The 21,600-nt window shown below is 42.8% G+C and overlaps 1 pseudogene; it reads left to right on the top strand.

Moving 5' to 3' along the window:
* Positions 1-9,049: 9,049 nt before the first annotated feature.
* Positions 9,050-18,426, top strand: LOC119619105 (cytochrome c oxidase subunit 5A, mitochondrial pseudogene; annotated as a pseudogene).
* The last annotated feature ends 3,174 nt before the right edge of the window (positions 18,427-21,600 follow it).

Below are 21,600 nucleotides of genomic sequence, written 5' to 3'. Positions count from 1 at the left end.
GAGGGAGAGGACTTCCTGAGTCCAGGAGTTGCAGACCAGCCTGGGCAACATAGTGAAACCCCATCTCTACAAAAAATTCAAAACTTAGCCAGGCATAGTGGCACGTGCTTGTAGTCTCAGCTACTAGGGAGGCTGAAGTGGGTGGGTCACTTGAGCCCGGGAGGCCAAGGCTACAGTGAGCTGTGATCACACCCCTGCACTGCAGCCTGGGTGACAGAACGAGATTCTGTCTCAAAAAAAAAAAAAAAAAAAATTAGCCAGGCATGATGTCATGCACCTGTGTTCCCAGCCACTTGGGAGGCTGAGGTGGGAGGATCACTTGAGCCCAGAAGGCTGAGGCTGCAGTGAGCCATGTTCATGCCACTGCACTTTAGCCTAGGTGACAGAGTGAGACCTTGTTTCAAAATAAATAAATAAATAAAAAACACAATTTAATATTCATCTAAGTGACAATTGAATCTGACAATTTTTTTTTTTTTTTTAGCAATAGAGATCAAAGTAAAAAACCTGACAACATTTTAGTCCAGTCCGAGTACCCTTTTATTTGATTCCCTGTCAGTCTTATGGAACTGTCGGTAAAATCTAAATCCAGAGCCGGACTCACAAGTACCTAATTCTTTTTTAAAAGCTGTTTTCAAATACTTAAGAGAATGCAAACTATTTTTTTCCTATATATTATTTTCCCCTATTCATTGGGGCAAAAAATAGAGAAAGGGCCAGAAAACATTTTGTTCATGTGATAAAAGCAAATTGCAAAACAACATACACAGTATGCTACCACTTATACAAATCTTAAAAACATACAAATCACACACACACACACACACACAGCAATACTTGGTATTGCTTACGGACAGCCACAATTGCAATAAAAGCTTAAAGACATGCATAAAAAATATCCAAAACAACTTCAGAATAATAGTTACCCCTGGGGAGAAAGGAAGGGGGAAAGAATTGGAATGGAGCACAAAAGAGCTTCAATTTTATCCATAACATCATATTTAAGAAAGAAAATATGTGAATAAAATATGGTGAATCTGTGGATGTTTGTAAAATTATTCTGACCTTTTTTGCATCTTAGATATATTTCATAAAAGTAACAATTAAGTGCAGATTTTTCACTTGAAAAATTTAGAAGTTGTGATGTGAATACCTTTGAGAAGAAAACCAATAAACTTATTAATTACCTCTAGGTAATATTGAAATGAAACAAAAAAAACCCTTAGATTCATTCTTATTTTCTGTTCTTATCCCAAAACATTTATGAAACATAGACACTATTAGCTAAACGTTTAAAAGCCTTACTATATAAAACATAATTCTTTGTTAAGTGGAAAAAGTGAAGCTATTATTTCTACCACTATTTATGGGTATGACTGCTCTATTTTTCCACTGAGAAGACAATAACAGATCCTAGGCATTTATAAGACACGTGGAATTTGAAGTCTAGGGGCAGGCAAATGCTTCTGTAATGCTGTGAAGAGCACACACGGAAATGGCAATGAGACAGATATCAAAGTTCTCCTTTCACCCCTAAATCATCCTTCTGTCAGTTTCTTTTCTAGTTGGTTCCATACTCTTGAAAGGGGAGTTCCGTGAGCTCCCTCATGGGATGTGCGACAGGGGTGTGGCTCCTTATGGGAGGGGGAGCACGCAGACAGGCAGGTGCAGGAGCTGGGGTGAGCACTTTTGGGCTCCAGCCCCATGGTAGCATCTAGGGATGGGTGCCTGCAACTCCTGAAGCCCCAGTGGGCATGTTACAGTGCTCTTTTAACTCTGCCATCCACAGACAGCTTAAGTGTTAACCAGCTCAATGCCTTCTTGGTACCCGGGTTCTTGTCTGGCATCCAGGAGTAATCAGGTCACATGGACAAATCGAGGGATGGTAAATGCAGGGTATTTTATTGCCAGATGGAAGTGGCTCTCAGCAGAACGAATGGAGAGCTGGAAAGAGTATGGAGTGGGAAGATGATCTTCCCCTGGAGTTCAGCCATCCCGCGGCTTATCTCCTATCCAACCATCCCCAGCCAAACTCTCTTGATGTTTAAATGCTTCTTCTCTTCTCTCCTTTTCTTCTGTGCCATGTCACTCTTTTATTCCTCTGCTCTTCTGTTCATCTGCCCATGGAGCCTGGGGTGTGGGGTTTATATGGGTACAGGATGGGGGTTGTGGCAGGCCAAAAGGCAACATTTGGGCACGAAAACAGGAATGCCTGTTTTCATCTAAGGCCATGGGTTTCCAGGCTTGGGGGTGGGGCCTTTGCCAGGGAACTGCCCTCTTCTACCCATTATTTCCCTGGCTCCTGCCCGTATCCTTCTCAGAGTGTGTACACAAAACAAAGAGATTCATGGCTAACCTGTTACAAAACAGTACCAATCAATGACCAAGCACAGTGGAGGGCCCAGGGAGCCAAGAAATACATAAGGAGAAACGCACAGGATCCCAGCCTGTCTTTATGGAGATACGGCAAAGTCTGTGGTCACACTGCATCACATGCCCAAATTCTTGATCCATATGCTTCATGCAAAATAAGTTGCAAATATATTGGTAGGGCTAATGAAGCCTCAGCAGGCTCTAAACAAAAAGCTGAATAATTATTAAAACCTTTTACTTTTGCCTAAAAAGTATAAAAGTCTTGTTAAAAAAAAGAAAAGGCAGTACTTATTTTAAAGGAGCTAGTGCCAGAGACCTATGTCAAAAGCTCCACCCAACATAAAGAAATCATTCTGGGATAATATTGGGTACCTGATGAGAAGGAGAGCTAGTAACAGCAAAGTACACTCAGAGGGCTTTTGCTAGCTGAGAACACCTTGGGTTCTGTGCAAGGCATTCTACAACCTTTTCCCATGCTGGTCTTTACTTGCCTCAGGGGAGTAGATGGCAACTTAGAACTCAAGGTAGATTTGTTTTTCCTTAAAGAAATGTTAAGGTAACATCTAAAGGCCTCTCACAACAAACAGATCAAAGGCTCATTGAAAGCATTTACAGGCAGTGGTTTACAACCTTAGTTGCACTTTAGAATCACCTAGGGAGCTTTGGAAAAGTACGATGCATAGTGACAGCCCCAGAGCAACTGAATTAGAATCTCTGGGAGGAGGAGCCCAGGCATGCATGATTTTGATGAATAATGAAGAATTACTGCCAAAGGGACAGGGACTGCTGGCCAAAGTGCTGGTCTTGGGGAGGGGGGTGGGCTATGCAGGGAAGCTTGATTTCTATCACGTTTGCCTATTTCATGGTGTAAATATTCCCATCGTGGCCAGTTTCAAGCTACTAATGTGAAGCTGGGAAGAGATGCGTATAATCTGCTCTCACTAGCACCTGAGTGCTAGCTCCACTACACCACAGTTAGGAGCTTTTGATGATGAAGTTACAGTAAGGGATGGAAAGGCAACATAGTGTGTCCTGGGGCTTTTCTGTCCCCTCTATAACATCTCACCCCTGACAGGAAGATAAGAGAAGAATCAACTGGAACCAGTGACTCCTGGGTCAGGTAGGAAGGTGAGCCGAAAGAAGATCCCAAGTATCTGTTAGTGTGAAGGACACCAAGACAAGGTCTCTCTTGCTCCTGTGGAAGATCCACGTTGAGATGGAGTTGGCCTCCTGATGAAGGGAGCCTTTCTCTGGGATCCTGACCCAACGAAGGCAGCATATGATTCATACAAGACGCGGAGCCCTGGATCTCCATGACAGTACAGTTGAATGTTCCTTTTTCCCTGGGGATCTGGTCATCCAGAGGATTCCCTAGTGATCCTCCTGGGCCTCTGCCAAATATTCCATTTGGAATATAAGGATTCTTTTCCAGACATCCGAATGCGTGCATTTTCTCCTCTTAAATTATCAGGGTTTCTCTCAACCAACACAGCTCCCAGCTCATTATCATAAGCCTTTCTTTTATAGGTAATAAGATAGCTTTGATAATAGCCAGCTTTTTTTTCAAATTTTTCTGAAAGAATTTGGTTTCTATTTTATAGGTGTTCAGCTCTTTACATGCATGACTGATCTTTACATCTGCTTTCAAAAGATTCTTCTCTGTATTTATAGCGCAAACTTTCTCTGAATTGTTTTTTCAGTGAAAATTCATTTTTTTCCTTGAAGCAATTCTGAAAGAACTTAAAGTTTCTGCCAAAGCTTTGGCCTCTCCCTTCCTGTTTTGTTGTTGTTGTTGGTTTTTGTTTGTTTTTTTCCTGCAATGACCTGTACTCATTTGGAGACTTTTAAGATGATCTTTAAGTGTGTCAATTAATTTACCTTCTGTCAGTTAGTGTACATTTGTTTCTTTTTTTCAAGAGGTTTTAAATAATTAACTTATCAGTACCAATCCATTTATTCAAGCTCCTTCTGGTTTATCTTCGTTATATCCAAATGTAAGTTCCCATCATCTAGGCTCGCTTCTTCAAGAATGGCAGCCTAATCTCCCACTTTTAGCACATGTTCACCCAGAGGCTTGCTTTTATCATTTAGAGCTTGTCCCTTGTGGCTGGGAGCAGTGGCTCATGCCTGTAATCCCAGCACTTTGGGAGGCTGAGGCAGGAGGATCACTTGAGCCCAGGAGTTCGTACACCAGCCTGGGCAACATAGGGAGACCCTGTCTCTACAAAAAATTAAAAAATGAGTTGGGCGTGTTGGTACACAGCTGTAGTCCCAGCTACTTGGGAGGCTTAAGTGGGAGGATCACTTGAACTGGGGAAGTCGAGGCTGCAGTGAGCTAAGATTGCGCCATTGCACTCGAGCCTGTGCAACAGAGCAAGACCGTGTCTCAAACACAAACAAAAAGCCTTGTCCCATGTGCAATTTAGAGTTTCTAACTTTTTTTCTGTTAGATAAGGTAATTTATACTCCCATTCCACTTTTCACTTTATGTTTCCTTTTTTTCGTTTTGTTTGAGACAGAGTCCAGCTCTGTCGCCCAGGCTGGAGTGCAGTGGTGCAATCTTGGCTCACTGCAACCTCCGCCTCCCAAGTTTAAGTCATTCTTCTGCCTCAGCCTCCCAAGTAGCTGGGATTATAGGCGTGCGCCACCAGGCCTGGCTAATTTTTTGTACTTTTTTTTTTTTTTTTTTTAGTAGAGATGGGGTTTTGCTATGTTGGCCAGGTTGGTTTCGAACTTCTGGGCTGAAGTGATCCTCCCGCCTCAGCCTCCCAAAGTGCTGGGATTATGGGATTACACTCTTAACAATGGAAGCCACCACGTCCAGCCCTTTATGTTTTCTTGAAAACCAGAATTTTCATCCAAAGCATCTTTTAGTGCTTCTGAATTTGTTTTCATTCTTGTCATGTATTTTGAAAGCTGTTTTGGTTGCAGCTACTCAAAGTTGTATGTGTTTTGATGCATCTTCTAAAGACTGAATCTTTCTTTTAAATCAATCATACCTCAACTTGTTTTAAATGTTCAGATTTCTCTTCTATCAGTCCTTTTCTCAAACTCTTTATTTTGAGCCCAAGAAAAGAGTTGAAAATTTCCAGCTCTTTATTAATGGCCTCCAGTTTTTCTGTTTTTGATCATTTGTTCTCAAATGTGACTTCCGTTAAAATTATTCAAGGTCTCTCAATTCCTTTATTTTTTTTTTTCTTCTTGAAGTGGATTCTTTATTTTGCCTTATTACTGGGACCACTGATGAAATTTAATGAGGTTTCAGGATTAGATACCACTAATTACCAATGTTAATTCCCTGATTTTTTTGTGTGATTAAATAAGAGAGTGTTCTACGTAAACTCCTGAAAATATCTGGGGGTGGGTGATAGGGCATCACAAATAGTGATTACTCCCAAACAGTTTAAGATTATGTTTTTTGTTTTTTTGTTTGATTTGTTTTTGAGACAGAGTCTTGCTCTGTCACCCAGGCTGGAGTGCAGTGATGCAATCTCGGCTCACTGAAACTTCTGCCCCCCAGGCTCAAGGGATTCTCCTGTCTCAGCCTCCCGAGTAGCTGGGATTACAGGTGTGTGCCACCATACCCAGCTAATTTTTGTATTTTTAGTAGAGATGGAGTTTCACTGTGTTAGCCAGGATGGTCTTGATCTTCTGACCTTATGATCCGCCTGCCTCAGCCTCCCAAAGTGCTGGGATTACAGGCATGAGCTACTGCACCCAGCCAATATTTTTTTAAAAAAGGTTTCTGGCCAGGCGCGGTGGCTCACGCCTATAATCCCAGCACTTTGGGAGGCCGAGGTAAGCGGATCACAAGGTCAGAAGATCAAGACCATCCTGGCTAACACAGTGAAACTCCATCTCTACTAAAAATACAAATTAGCCGGGTATGGCGGCACGCGCCTGTAGTCCCAGCTACTCAGGAGGCTGAGGCAGGAAAATCGCTTGAACCCAGGAGGCGGAGCTTCCAGTGAGCAGAGATGGGGCTACTGCACTCCAGCCTGGGCAACAAAGAGAGACACTGTCTAAAAAAAAAAAAAAAAAAAGCTTCTGTACTGCACTTGCAACTTTAGTGTAAGTTTCAGGTTAAAAGAAAATAATGACCTTATTTTTTAGTGCAGTTTTTAGGTTCACAGCAAAATTAAGCAGAAAGCACAGAGAGTTCCCATATATCCCCATTCCCACATATGCACAACCTCGATCACTATCAAGATCCCACACTACAGCGATACATTTGTTACAACTGATGAACCTACATTGATACATCATTACCACCCAAGGTCCATCGTTTACATTAGGTCTCACTCTTGGTGTTATATATTCTTTGGGTTTTGAAAAATGTTTAATGGAATGTATGCACTGTTGCAGTATTGTACAGAATAGTCTCACTGCCCTAAAATTCCTCTGTGCCCTGACTGTTCACACCCCGTCCCCCGTCCCTGGTAACCACTCATCTTTTTACCATCTCCATAATTTTGCATTTTCTAGAATGTCATATACTTGAAATCATACAGTATTTAGCCTTTTCTTTCCTTTTTTTTTTTTTTTTAAGACAGTCTCTGTCACCCAGGCTGGAGTGCAGTGGTACAATCTTGGCTCACTGCAACCTCCACCTCCCGGGTTCAAGCAATTCTCCTGTCTCAGTCTCCCAAGTAGGTGAAATTACAGGCACCCACCACCATGCCTGGCTAATTTTTGTATTTTTAGTAGAGATGAGGTTTCACCATGCTGGCCAGGCTGGTCTCGAACTCCTGACCTCAGGTGACCCGCCACCTCAGCCTCCCAATGTGCTGGGATTACAGGTGTGAGCCACCTGGGAGCTAACACGCCCAGCCATAGTAGCCTTTTTAAAATTCTTCTGAATGAGGTTAAAATTGTAAAATATTTAATGTCTTTCTCCAGAAGGGCAAAAGTGGCCAGTCATTTGTCTCTACTTGCATAAAGTAGACTTTTAATAATTAGAAATATGACTATGAATACCACCATTTTCCACAGCAATCCATGAGGACGTGGGCCTGGGATGAGGTACCTGGTTATGCCGCCACCACCTGGCACAGTATCCCTAGGACAGGTGTGACACAGAGCATCATCATTATCACTCTGAATCCCTCAGGTTGCCAGGACACTGCCAGCCACATCAGATGCAGAGAGCACCAGCGAGCATTGCACCTAGAACCAAACCAGCAGCTGGCAACAGGCACAGACCTCAGTGGAAGCAGGGGAGGGAAGCCCATAAAATGCTGGCCAAAAGCTTTTCCTTCCCTGAGTTCATATTTCATTCCAAGGCCATGAGGGCTTTATTCTGCACAAAGGTCAAAGAAAACTCCCCATTCTCAGCTCCCTCCTTGATTTTTGTCTAGCCTTTGAATGTGAATGGGGCAATTTACTGGAGGAGTCATACAAATGATTTCAATTTACTTCACTACTTTTAACATTAAAAAGCTAAGGATGAGGCCGGGCGCGGTGGCTCATGCCTATAATCCCAGCACTTTGAGAGGCCGAGGAGGGCGGCTCACAAGGTCAGGAGTTCGAGACCAGCCTAGCCAATATGGTGAAACCCCATCTCTACTAAAAATACAAAAAAAAAATTAGCTGGGCGTGGTGGTGCATGCCTGTAATCCCAGCTACTCGGGAGACTGGGCCGGAGAATTGCTTGAACCCTGGAGGCAGAGGTTGCAGTGAGGCAAGATCTCATTACTGCACTCCTACGTGGGCGACAGAGCAAGACTCCACCTCTACTAAAAATACAAAACAAAATTAGCCAGGCGTGGTGGTGCATGCCTATAATCCCAGCTACTCAGGAGACTGAGGCAGGAGAATTGCTTGAACCCAGGAGGCAGAGGTTGCAGTGAGCCAAGATCTCACCACTGCACTCCAACCTGGGCGACAGAGAAAGACCCCATCTCAAAAAAAAAAAAAAAGAAAAAAGAAAAAAAGCCAAGGAGGAAGCAAGTGGTACTTTCAAAGTCTTCACGTTTCTAGAATGTGGAGTCCAACTGTGATCAAGGAAATAATTATTCTTGTATGATTCCTGCATGTGGTAGTGAAACGTTTGATGACATAAAAGCCCTTCAGGTTGCTACTATTCAAAATAATAATCTGAGGGGGTATTGAGTGCTGGAGGGATCTCCTCTCTCTCACAAAGGCAAGAGTATTGGGCCACCTGAGTATCTTTTCAATGTAGCACCTGAAAAGTGCCACAGTCTCCAGTCCTGGAGCCACGATTGGTCCAGTTCAATGAATAGCTCTATCTTAACAATGAAACTGTGGATCAGCTGGGGATTGATTGATTTTAACTGGGTAGGGATGAGTAGGTTTGCTGACCTCAGCTGGCCTTGCTCATATGTCCCAGGGTTACCTGGGGGTCAGCTGATCTGGGCTAAACTGGGCAGCTCTTCTAATCTCAGCTGGACTTGCTCATGTGTTTTGGGGTCAGCAGGGGGTCAGCTGATGTGGGCTGGGCAGGCCAAGCTCAATGTATCTCTGGGTCAGCTGGGAGTCAGCTGATGTAGGCTGCCCCTAGCTATGCACTGGGACCTGCCTTACCTGTCTCTCATCCTCTTCCTAGAACAACAGGAGAGCTCACTCTTGTCTTCCCTTGGCTATAGCAGAGGCACAAGAAAACCTTTGGAGGGTAATGATCCAATCTGTATTTTGAAACATTTTTTCTGGCTGCAGGATGTCAGCAACTATTTTGACAGCCTTTTCTCTCCATGAAGTCCTCATCCTCAGGGAAACAAAAAGTTATCAAGAACTGGGATATAGAGTAAGTGCAGATGTGAATGTCCATTGCTTCTTTTGTTTCTATGGTTCACTTCACCAGCTCCAGAACCACACCATCTTTGCCAGGATCTGCACCTGCAAAATACAGGCCCTGTACTCTCCCTCCTTCCCCATGTAACTCCGTCTTGAAACAAACGCTTGAATCTAGTTAGCAGAATCTACGTCACTCGTATGCACCCTGACAAGAAGGAAATCTTGGAAAGGGAGTTTGGGGTTCCACATGGAGAAGGCAGGATTTCTACTGAGGAACTGTGATAACAAGGAGAGACTATTTGGAAGATTTCAGGCAGCTGCGAATGACAGATGTTCATGACAGTTGTCGTATTTGTCTCACGTGATCTTGGCTACTCAGGACAAAGCTGCTCATCTATAGACTGGACACAAAGCATTGCCACTTAAGATGGCTTGTAGAAGCGCTCTGCCCAGTAGGAACAGAGAAGGATAAACTGGCCCAATTTCATCCTCTTTCAGGGAATCTGAAAGTGAGACATACAAAGGGGGTCAGCAGTGAGCAGGCAGAGAAAGTCAGGTTACAAGAATGGGAGTCAGACAAAAGTAGGAAGCAGAGCGACACCGTCATCTGAGTCACATGCGATAGTTACAAAACCTGTTATGGTATCACTATATTTGCCACAGTATCTGGACTGAGATTCTAATTTTGTGTGGAGCCTGATGTAGAACTCCCATCACATCAGACTTGAAAACATCTCTGCTCTTTTCATCTATAAAAATCCAACCCACCGCACCCATAGAAAAGACAAAACACAATATAAAGCAGCAAATTCTGTGTCCAAAGGTGGCCTACCAGATTTGAGTTCCTAAAGGGGCCATGTGTGGTTAATTTGTGTATCATGCCCAAGTATCTAGTACTTTTGGGAAGCATGCAGGAGATGGTCATTGAAAATTGAAATGAGGGTTTTAGCAATAAGTGCTATGGGATTTAGAGTAGAGAACAATCACTGTTATAACTGTAGTGCATTACATATGCTGGGTTTATCCTCTCACCACAGATCGATAATCTGCCTTTCCTCTGCCCTCCTCTGTATCTTACAAGGATGATTTCCAAGGACTGTATGCAATGCCCTCCCTTATTCTGTGGCTTCTTGTTGGGAATGGCCAAAGAGAAGCACTACTCCTGGTAATGGGAAGAGGGAAAGAGGAACTGGTTTCCTACCACCCTCTGTGGCCACAGCTACTGCCAGGTTGTCTCTTTTCCACGGTTCTGACTGCCCAGTCTATGGTGATACTGCACCTTTCCCTTGTCTTTTCAGGCCTGCGGTGGTAATAGATTTAATCCCTGGGTGCTTTACTAGCCTTTGATGGGTCCCTCAATCCTGCCCACCCCTCTGAAAACAGTCCCTTTATTAAATTCTTCAGTGAAACCCAGTAAATGTGTCGTCTATTTCTAGCCAGCACCCTGACTAGTACATTGCATTCATATTCCAAAAAGGAGGGAATAGTTCTGTACTTGTCCCCAAGTAGTCTTACTACCTGACCTTACCAAGGAGGGCAAGTTCACACAGTCTGAAAGAATGTACAAAACAGCCTTTTGCTTCTAGCACTGGAGATACAGGAGTGATTCCTCTGTTTCTTCTAGCAGTTTCTACTCCCTCAGATTCTCTCACTGGGGCCAGGTCTCAGCCTCTCCTTTTCCCATCCCCTTCACAGAGAAGCCTCCTCTCCTGTAGTCTCTCTCTCTCCCTCTCTCTCTCTCTCTCTCTCTTTCCCTTCCCTCCTCTCTCTCTCTTTAATCTCTCTTTCTTTTGACTCCAGGGACCCACTGCTCCTGGGGCTGACTGTCAGTCTTTGGATCCAGTCTGGTTTTTCCAGATGGGGTTGGGGTTTCCAATAGTGGAAGCTCAAGGTAGAAGGAGAAAAAAGAGGCCTTGGTGGTCTGCCCTCAGGTTGTGGTGTCTATAGAATAATCAGACTATTTTAACAGGTAAGATTAAACATCCTGTAGGTGTTTTCTGCATTTGCTGGAAGGTGTGCTAGATGGCTGGGTGTCTTCGATTAGGTTGACTGTAGGAAGAGAAAGCGAAAAAGTGGAGATTGGACCTCCATCTTACCACCTTAGGAACTATTTCTTTGAGGCTGGGTGCAGTGGCTCATGCCTATAATCCCAGCACTTTGGGAGGCTGAGTCAGGCGGATCACAAGGTCAGGAGTTTGAGATCAGCCTTGCCAATGTGGTGAAACGCTGCCTCTACTAAAAATTTAAAAATTAGCTGGGCATGGTGGTGTGGACCTGTAATCCCAGCTATTTGGGAGGCTGAGGCAGGAGAATCGCTTGAACCCGGGAAGCAGATGTTGCAGTGAGCCAGATGACGCCATTGTGCTCCAGCCTGGGCGTGGCAGTGAGACTCTGTCTCAAAAAAGAAAACAAAAAGCCAAAGGGAAAATAAAGAAACTGACTTGAGCTTTGAAAAAGAGATAAAATTAGTCTGGGTGTGGTGGTTCACACCTGTAATTCCAGCACTTTGGGAGGCTGGGATGGGCAGATCACTTGAGTTCAGGAGTTTGAGACTAGCCTGAGCAACATGGTGAAATTCCATTTCTACAAAAAATACAAAAATTAGCCAGGCATGAAAATTAGCAAGGCACAGTCCTGTTGTCCCAGCCTACTCAAGAGGCTGAGGTGGAAAGACGGCTTGAGCCTGGGAGGCAGAGGTTATAATGAGCTGAGATCACACCACTGCACCCCAGCCTGGGCGACAGAGCAAGACATGAGACCTTGTCTCAAAAAATAATAATAACTGAAAAAGAGATAAGATTAAACATGTAAGAAGACAGAGGGCATTTCAGAATGATGGAACAAAGAAGATGGGCAAATGGCCAGGCGCGGTGGCTCAAGCCTGTAATCCCAGCACTTTGGGAGGCCGAGATGGGCGGATCACGAGGTCAGGAGATCGAGACCATCCTGGCTAACATGGTGAAACCCCGTCTCTACTAAAAAATACAAAAAACTAGCCAGGTGAGGTGGCGGGCGCCTGTAGTCCCAGCTACTCGGGAGGCTGAGGCAGGAGAATGGCCTAAACCCGGGAGGCGGAGCTTGCAGTGAGCTGAGATCCAGCCACTGCACTCCAGCCTGGGCAACAGAATGAGACTCCGTCTCAAAAAAAAAAAAAAAAAAAAAAAAAAAAAAAAAAAAAGAAGAAGAAGAAGAAGAAGATAGGCAAATGTAGCATTTGGGAAGAAACTGGTACACCACTTTGTCCAGTTGATGTAAACAAGTAGGGGGAGATGGGTTTGGAGAGCCAAGTAAAGAACCAATTTGGGGGCCTTAAGTGCTAGGATAAGAGTTTTGAGGAGTCTTTAAAGCAGGGCGGTTTTTCATAATTCACATATAAATTGAGTTGTAAGGGTAGAGAAAATGACAAGTTAAAAAATAAACACACTTATTCAGATGTGAGATTGTGAAGGGCTATGCCCTAGTAGTGGTCCTTGAAAACTTTATAGAAGAAACAACACTTTGCTTATGGACTAAATGTGGTAGAAAAGGAAAAGTAGAAGATAAGAATGACCTCAAAGTTTTAAAATTGAGAGACTGAAAGAAAGGCATGCTGGGTAAGAATAGAAAAACTTGCAGACAGCTATTAATAGTTTAGGATGAAAGATTTCAGTTTGAGGTATACTGCCTTTAGATGGCTACCGTGCCTCCTAGTGGAGCTGGAAATCGAGGCCTGAAACACAGTGAGGATTGGAGACAATTGCAAAGGTGATTATTTGAAGTTATGAGTAAGTGACACCTCTGAGAAAGACTTCACATTAAATCTGTGGGTCAAGAACTAAGCTTTGTCATTTGCAACAGCATGGATTTACCTGGAGGACATTATATTAAGTGAAATAAGCCAGGCACAAAAAGGAATACCACATGATCTCATTCATATGTGGATTCTAAAAAATTGGAACACTGAGAAGCAAGAGTGTAGACTGATGATTGCCAGAGCTGGGGAGGGAAATGGGGAGATGTTGGTCAGAGGACACAAACTTTCAATTGCAAGGTGAAAACGTTTGGGGAATCTACTGTACAGCACAGTGACTATAATTAATCATACTCTATTCCATAATTGAATATTGCTAAGAAAGTAGATTTTCAGAGTTCTTACCGCAAGAGAATGACGTGCATGAGGTAATGCATGTATTAATTAGCCCAATTTAGCCATTCCACAATGTATACATATTTCAAAACATCACAATGTACACCATAAATATATACAATTTTAATTTGTCAATTAAAGAAATAATTTTTTCATTGGAAGAATATACAAGATTTTTTTAAATGAATTTTAAAAATAAGATGTAAAAAACAAAACCAAAAAACTAGCACTTTTCAGGAGCTGGAGAAGAAAACAGATTTGTGAAGGGAGTCAGTACAGAAACAATTTGAAAAATGGGCAAAGGAAGAGGTAGAGAAATGAGGCAGTAGAGAACTGAGACAGCATAAGAAAACCCAGGAGTGATTTTCCAGAAAGGGTAAGCTTCACATTCGAATTTTAACACATCCATTGCAGCCTTTACAAAACCATCCTTCAAGGTTTGAAAAATAAAATCAGAGAATAAAGCAATGGGACAAACTGTGTGAAAAAAGTTGTGTTAAATTGGGAAAATTTGAACATGAAAAAAATAAGACTGGGTGTGGTGGCTCACACCTGTAAATTTCAGCACTTTGGGAGGCCAAGGCAGGGGGATCACTTGAGCCCAGGAGTTCAAGACCAGCCTAGACCACACAGTGAGACCCCATCTCTACAAAAAATTATTTTAAAAATTAGCCAGATATAGTGGCACATGCCTGTAGTCCCAGCTACTTGGGAGGCTTAGATGGGCCCTTGAGTCTAGGAGGTCAAGATTGCAGTGAGCCATGATTGCACCACTGCACTCCAGCCTGGGTGACAGAGTGAGACCACACACACATACACACACACATACAATAGCAAAAGGTGATCACATACTGAATAAAATAGGAATCCATTACAGTTGTGTTCAAACTGGTCAAAAAAAATATCAAAAAACACTACCCTAAAAATGATGTCAATCTACATTATTAAACATTGATGTAATCCTGAAGACACTGGAAGATATATCAGTTATATGACCTTGGATACAATGAACAGAAAACTCAATTCAAATTAGCTTAAACAATATAACTGGATGATTGTTGGCTCATTCTCTGAAAAGACCACAAGTTAGGCAGGTTTTAGGGTTGGTCGAATCTGAAGGAAAACATCCACAATTCTTTTATTTCTACCTTCCTCCACCAGCCAGTCACATCCTCAGCCTGATTTCTCTAAAGCTATGTTCCTCCATGTTTACACCTGGGCTACATCCTTCCCTAAGAGAGGGCACCTCTCCCAAACCTCCCATGATTCGTGTCTTAGGGAACCAGCCACTGGGGCCAGGGGAAGGCTGTAAGCTGACTGACTTATGCACTCATTACTGAACCAACCACTATGGCCCTATGCCCTACATTGAAATCACCCTGAGGGACCCTAAAGCAATCAGGGCCTGCCTCTGGATGTGGGGTGAATGGTCAGTCTCACTCAACTTTGGGACTGGTTAGGTAGGATCTGCAAATAGATACTGAATGTATACATTAGGTTGTGATTGGCCAAGTCAAAATATCAGTGACTTAGCTGGGCATGGTGGCCTGCACTTGTGGTTCCAGCTACTCGGGAGGCTTAGGTGAGATCTCTTGGGAGGTGGAGACTGCAAAGTTCTAAGATTGTGCCTGTGAATAGCCACTGCTCTCCAGCCTGGGTGACAAAGCGACATGCTCTTAAACAAAAACATCGAGTGGCTTTTGAGTTTTCTGAAGTCTGGAATTTTGCAGTCCCGATAGATATGGTAGCTCTGCCCCAAAAAGTTATTTGGACCCAGGGGTCTCCTTCTAGCTCACCACCCTGATGACATTCTTGGGGTAGAGCCCTAATTCTCATTATACAAGGCAGGATTTCTGCTCCAGGAAATAGGATGGAAGAAGTGACAAAAAAGGAGTACAGGGGCACATTTGAAGGAAGGTTCCTAGGAGCTGTTAGCATCACTACCCTTATCACATGGCCATACCCACCTAACAAGTAGGCTAGGAAATGAACTTTTTTCTTTTTTCTTTTCTTTTCTTTTCTTTCTTTCTTTCTTTTTTTTTTTTTTTTTTTTTTTTTTTGAGACGGAGTCTCATTCTGTCACCCAGGCTGGAGTACAGTGGCGTGATTTCAGCTTACTGCAACCTCTGTCTCCTAGGTTCAAGTGATTCTCCTGCCTCAGCCTCCCAAGTAGATGGGATTACAGGTGTACACCACTACCACCTGGCTAATTTTTGTATTTTTAGTAGAGACAGGGTTTCACCATGTTGGCCAGGCTGTTCTTGAACTCCTGACTTCAAGTGATTTGCCTACCTCGGCCTCCCAAAGTGCTGGGATTACAGGTGTGAGCCACTGCTCCCAGCCGGAAATGAACTTTTTTCTGAGGTGGCCATTTGTCTGGCTAAACATTCTATTACTGTGCAACGCAGGGGAAATAAATACTGGGGGACAATAGGCACTTTCAGGAACTTAAATAAATGAACCTATTAGAGTTGATTGATCTAAGCCTAGGTGACAAAATTAGTAAATTACATGGAGAGTAATTATTCATTTATAATCTGTCAAACAAGACAGGCAAGATGAGAGAAAATTCCCAATTCAGGCCGGGTGCGGTGGCTCATACCTGTAATCCCAGCACTTTGGGAGGCCGAGGCGGGCGGATCACAAGGTCAGGAGATAAAGACCATCCTGGCTAACACAGTGAAACCCCGTCTGTACTAAAAAAAATACAAAAAAATTAGCCGGGCATGGTGGCAGGCACCTGTAGTCCCAGCTACTCGGGAGGCTGAGGCAGAAGAATGGCATGAACCTGGGAGGCGGAGCTTGCAGTGAGCCAAGATCTCACCACTGCACTCCAGCCTGGCAGAGCGAGACTCCATCTCAAAAAAAAAAAAAAAAAAAGAAAAAGAAAAAAAGACAATTCCCAATTCAGAGGAATGAAATAAAGAAAGGGGAAGAATAAATGGTAAGTTAAAATAACTCTGTTTATATACCGTTTCTGCCACCTAACAGTTGGGCAATCTTTAACAAGTTGCATAGCCTCAATAAGTATATGATCTGTCTGTAAAATGGAGATAACATCATCTACTCTACAGAGCTGGGAAAAGATTGAGATAATATTTGTTAGGTGCTTTGTAAGCAATAATGCTCAGACAGATCACAGTTATTATTAGTAATAACAAAGCTTACAATGATGTAGTAAATATTTTAGAAAACATTGATTAAAAGTGATATGAGACTTATCTTTTAAAATCACTTTTTAAAAACATATTGAACTTGTAGTTAATTTTTTTAAAATTCCCACTATTTTTTCCCCTGCTGGTCAGGTCTCATTTGTTAAATTGTGTATCCAAAAAGCAGTTGAGCAAATATTCTCATTGTATAATAACAAACTCATGAATGCAAAGCCAGAAACTTCAGATTAAAAATAAATTTTGATTCTAATATTATAATATTTATACATTCATTTTTATAGTAAAATAAATTTCACAAAATTATAATAAATTCAATAAATGGAGTCCCAAATTTTACACGTACTCTCTTTTGCATAAAGAATAGGAATTAGTTTAGAAAAGGATCTCACTGGCTTTGTGTAGTGCATTTACAAGTTACAGTGGGAAGAGCAAAGGGGCTAGCCTCATTTCTACTACACAATGGCCTCACTGCAAAGTAATATCTTGGTCTGCAAGGCAGCCATAAGGTCAGGAGATTGGTTACATACAGGTAGATTAATTAAGTGAGCGTACTGAGATGAGAGCTGGGTTTTTCTCTGTCACAAAAGGGAATTAACAGTTCAGAAAGGGAGAAGACTAAACCTGGAAGCAGTGATCTCCTAGTAGCAATGATCATACCCAGCACCCAGATGGAGGCTTCTGAATACCATTCTCCACTAACAGAATCCAGAATCCTTGAAGAAATGGTTGGTTTTAGGACTGGAACAAGGACAGTACAAAATGTTCCTGGAACATCTTGTTTGTCACGAAAGTAGGAAAGAAATCAAAGAATGATGAGGACGTATTAGAAGAAGAAGTCCTAGTTTGAAGGGCTTCCATTAGCTAAATCTGGAACAATTTGAATATCAAAATAAATGATAGCAACAGATTATCCGTTGAATAAAATAGATAAACAAGGGAGAAGGAAAACCTTTTTTTTTTTTTTTTTTAAGAGACAGTCTCACCCTGTCACCCAGGCTGGAGTGCAGTGGCACAAGCATGGCTCACTGCAACCTCGAACTCCTGAGCTCAAGTGATTCTCATTCCTCAGCCTCCCCTGTAGGTGATGCTACAGGTATGACCACCATGCCGGGCTAATCTTTTGATTTTTTTTTTTTTTTTTCTTTTGTAGAGATGAGGTCTCACTATGTTGACCAGGCTAGTTTCGAACTCCTGGCCTCAAGTGCACCTGCCTTTGCCTCCCAAAGTGCTGGAATTACAGGCGTGAGCCACTGTGCTAGGCCAAGGAAAACTTTACCTTATAATAGAAAGCCAACTAATAAACGTAGAAAGAATAATGGGATTAGAATAGCATCATTTGTCAACCATTACAGTAATAATTGATTTAGGAAAAAACCAATAATGGATGCTAAAGCCAGTGGGGGAGTGGGGACTGGGGAATGTGATGAAGAACGCGATATTTATATAACATAAAAGTAGCTCTCGCCGGCCCCCACCAAATGCGGAGCAACCCGCGAACTCACACCGGTTTCTCTCCATCCTCAGCCTGCGCGCCACCATCGCCGTCATGCTGGCGCCACTCTCCGCCGCTGCGCGGTGACCGCAACCGCCTGGGCCGGCCCTCGAGGCCTCCTGCATTCTGCCCCAACCCCCGGCCCCGCCGCGGCTATCCAGTCAGTTCACTGCTATTCCCATGGGTCACACGAGATAGATGAGGTGTTTGATGCTCGCTGGGTAACATACACCAACAAGCCAGATATAGATGCCTGGGAATTGCATAAAGGGATGAACAACACACTTGTTAGCTATGATCTGGTTCCAGAGCCCAAAATCATTGATGTTGCTTTGTGGGCATGCAGACGGTTAAACGATTTTGCTAGTGCAGTTCGCATCCTAGAGGTCGTTTAGGACAAAGCAGGACCTCATAAGGAAATCTACCCCTATGTCATCCAGGAACTTAGATCAACTTTAAATGAACTCGGAATCTCCACTCCGGAGGAACTGGGCCTTGACAAAATGTAAACTCCATGGCTTCCCAAGGATTTATTGATATTGCTACTTGAGTGTAAACAGTTACCTGGAAATACTGATGGTAACATATCACCTTATTTGAAAAAGTTTTCCTTTATTAAGTACCAAGCCATGTAATGGTAACTTGGACTTTAATAAAAGGGAAATGAGTTTGAACTTAAAAAAAAAAAAGTAGCTCTCCACAAAATACTTATTCATAACTTTTAACCTAGTAAGTACAAAATACTTATTAATTAATTTTACAGTGAAGAAATTCGGCAGACACCATCTTAACCAAGTGATAAAAGTCAACACTGATAGAAATAGAACAAATTACATTGTTGCCTTCTGATGCCGCATTGAGAAGAACATAGCATCACTTCTGTGGTACGTCTCCACAAAAACCCACTACCAACAAATAACCTGAATCTAACCATGAGAAACTTAAGGCAAACTCAAGTGTAAGGACAGTCTACAGATTAATTGCCTGTTCTCTTTTAAACTGTCAACATGAAAGACATGGAAAAACTGAGGAATCTCCAAGTTGAAGGAGGTTAAAGAGACATAGCAATTAAATTCAACACATGATCTTCTATTGGTTCCTGGGTCAGAAAGGAAAGGGTGATTATAAAGCACATTATGGAGACAATCACCGAAATTTGAATGCAGTCTGCAGCTTCGATGTTAGTATTGTATCAATTTTAATTTACTGATTATAATGATTTTACTGGACTTTTATATGTTTTATATACAAAATGAGAGAGAAAAAGATAATGTGGTAAAATGTTAACAACTGATTAGGAAACCTAAGTAAAGGATACAAAGAAGTCTCCAAATTACTCTTGCAATTTTCTGTAAGATTGAAATTACTTTAGAATAATTATTTTTTAAAAGCATAATGTATCATATAAAATGTATTAAATTTCAGTTCCCTGAAAGTTATAGGGCTTCTAGAAACGTGACAGTGAGAGCATGGTTTTGGATCTTCTCAAATCCCTACATATAAACAGAGAAACTAGACAACAAAATTAAAATTCACGGATCACATTTACAGCAAAAGAAGATGGCAAGGCATTTCCCCAAACCACAGAATACAAGCATATGGGGACACATCACCATCAAGCACAGGACCTGCATGATGGCGGAGTGTATGTAAGAGATAGGAAAGGGAGCCCATGGGACATTTGATAAGACTGAGAACAGGAGATTCCAAAGAGCAACAGGCATTCACTGGAAAGCACAATGGATCGATCCGTGAGTGGCAACTGAAACTAGAAGGGGTTTTGCCCATTTTAATTGCAGATGAGCACAAGGAAACCCAGTAAGACCTAAAGGGGTGGGGACATTCTAGACATTCTAGCCCCTCTGAATTTCCAATACTGTCTGTCCAAATCTCACTTCCAGGACACAGCTCGGAAAGAAACTGCTGGGTGTGTGATCAAAATCGATCAAGATAGGGACAACACATAAAAAGGAGATCCAGGCTGGGCGCAGTGGCTCACACCTGTAATCCCAGCACTTTGGGAGGCCGAGGCGGGTGGATCACCTGAGGTCGGGAGTTCGAGACCAGTCTGACCAATATGGAGAAACCCTGTCTCTACTAAAAATACAAAATTAGCCAGATATGGTGGTGCATGGCTGTAATCCCAGCTACTCGGGAGGCTGAGGCAGGAGAATTGCTTGAACCCGGGAGGCAGAGGTTGCAGTGAGCCGAGATCGTGCCATTGCACTCTAGCCTGGGCAACAAGAGTGAAACTCCATCTCAACAACGAAAAAAAAAAGGAGATCCAGATAAAAAGTAAATAAGGAGAGCAGAGCCAGGAAATCTCAAAAGTGCAGACAGCTATATATTTAAAACTTTACACAAAAGCAAAGAAGTACCTCAGTGATGTTAGCAAAATCTATCTGAACCTAGCCACGATTTAAAAGTTCAGAAAGGCTGGGAGCGGTGGCTCAAGCCTGTAATCCCAGCACTTTGGGAGGCCGAGGTGGGTGGATCACAAGATCAGGAGATTGAGACCATCCTGGCTAACATGGTGAAACCCCGTCTCTACTAAAAAATACAAAAAACTATCCGGGCAAGGTGGCGGGCGTCTGTAGTCCCAGCTACTCGGGAGGCTGAGGCAGGAGAATGGCGTAAACCCGGGAGGCGGAGCTTGCAGTGAGCTGAGATCTGGCCACTGCACTCCAGCCTGGGCGACAGTGCGAGACTCCGTCTCAAAAAAAAAAAAAAAAAAAAAGTTCAGAAAAACTAATTTTACTTAAGAACGAACAATAGAAAAATACTAAGGTCAAATTCCAAATTTACTAAAAGAAAAAAAGAGAAAATAAGGGGCAGAATAACATTCCTACAAAAAATAAAAGTACAGCATAAAGACATACTCAAGAAGCAGATCAAAACTATAACGTGGAAAAAAAAAAAACCCAAATAAATAAAACCCACTATAATGTGGCCAGACGGAATGACTCATATGGCTCATGCCTGTAACCCCAGCACTTTGGGAGGCCAAAGCGGGTGGATCACTTGAGCCCAGGAGTTCCAGACAGCCTGGGCAACATGGCGAAACCCTGTCTCTACAAAAAATTAGCTGGGTGTGGTGGTGCACGCCTGTGGTTCCAGTTTCTCGTGGGGCTGAACCAGAAGGATTGCTTGAGTCCAGCAGTTCGAGACCAACCTGGGCAACATAGGGAAACCCCATCTCTAAAAAAAAGGAGAAAGAAAAAAAAAATTATAGTAATAATTAACACTAAACTAGAACAAAAGGCCAGGCGCAGTGGATCATGCCTGTAATCCCAGCACTTTGGGAGGCCGAGGCGGGTGGATCACAAGATCAGGAGATTGAGACCATCCTGGCTAACATGGTGAAACCCCATCTCTACTAAAAATACAAAAAAATTAGCTGGGCATGGTGGCGGGCATCTGTAGTCCCAGCTACTCGGGAGGCTGAGGCAGGAGAATGACCTGAACCCGGGAGGTGGAGCTTGCCGTGAGCCAAGATCGCGCCACTGCACTCCAGCCTGGGCTACAGAGTGAGACTCTGTCTCAAAAAATAGATAAATAAATACATAAATAAACTAGAAGAAAAAAGGGAAACACACTCACATACATACACAAAATGCCTTAAGAGAAGTAGTAGATGAAAGGAGGAAGTTGCCTGTAGAACTAAGACAAAATAAAACTTAAAA

Source organism: Chlorocebus sabaeus, chromosome 24 (genome assembly GCF_047675955.1).
Source record: "Chlorocebus sabaeus isolate Y175 chromosome 24, mChlSab1.0.hap1, whole genome shotgun sequence".
Taxonomy (NCBI): Eukaryota; Metazoa; Chordata; class Mammalia; order Primates; family Cercopithecidae; genus Chlorocebus; species Chlorocebus sabaeus.
Note: the sequence above shows the minus strand (reverse complement) of the source record. Positions and strands in the feature narration are given on the sequence as shown.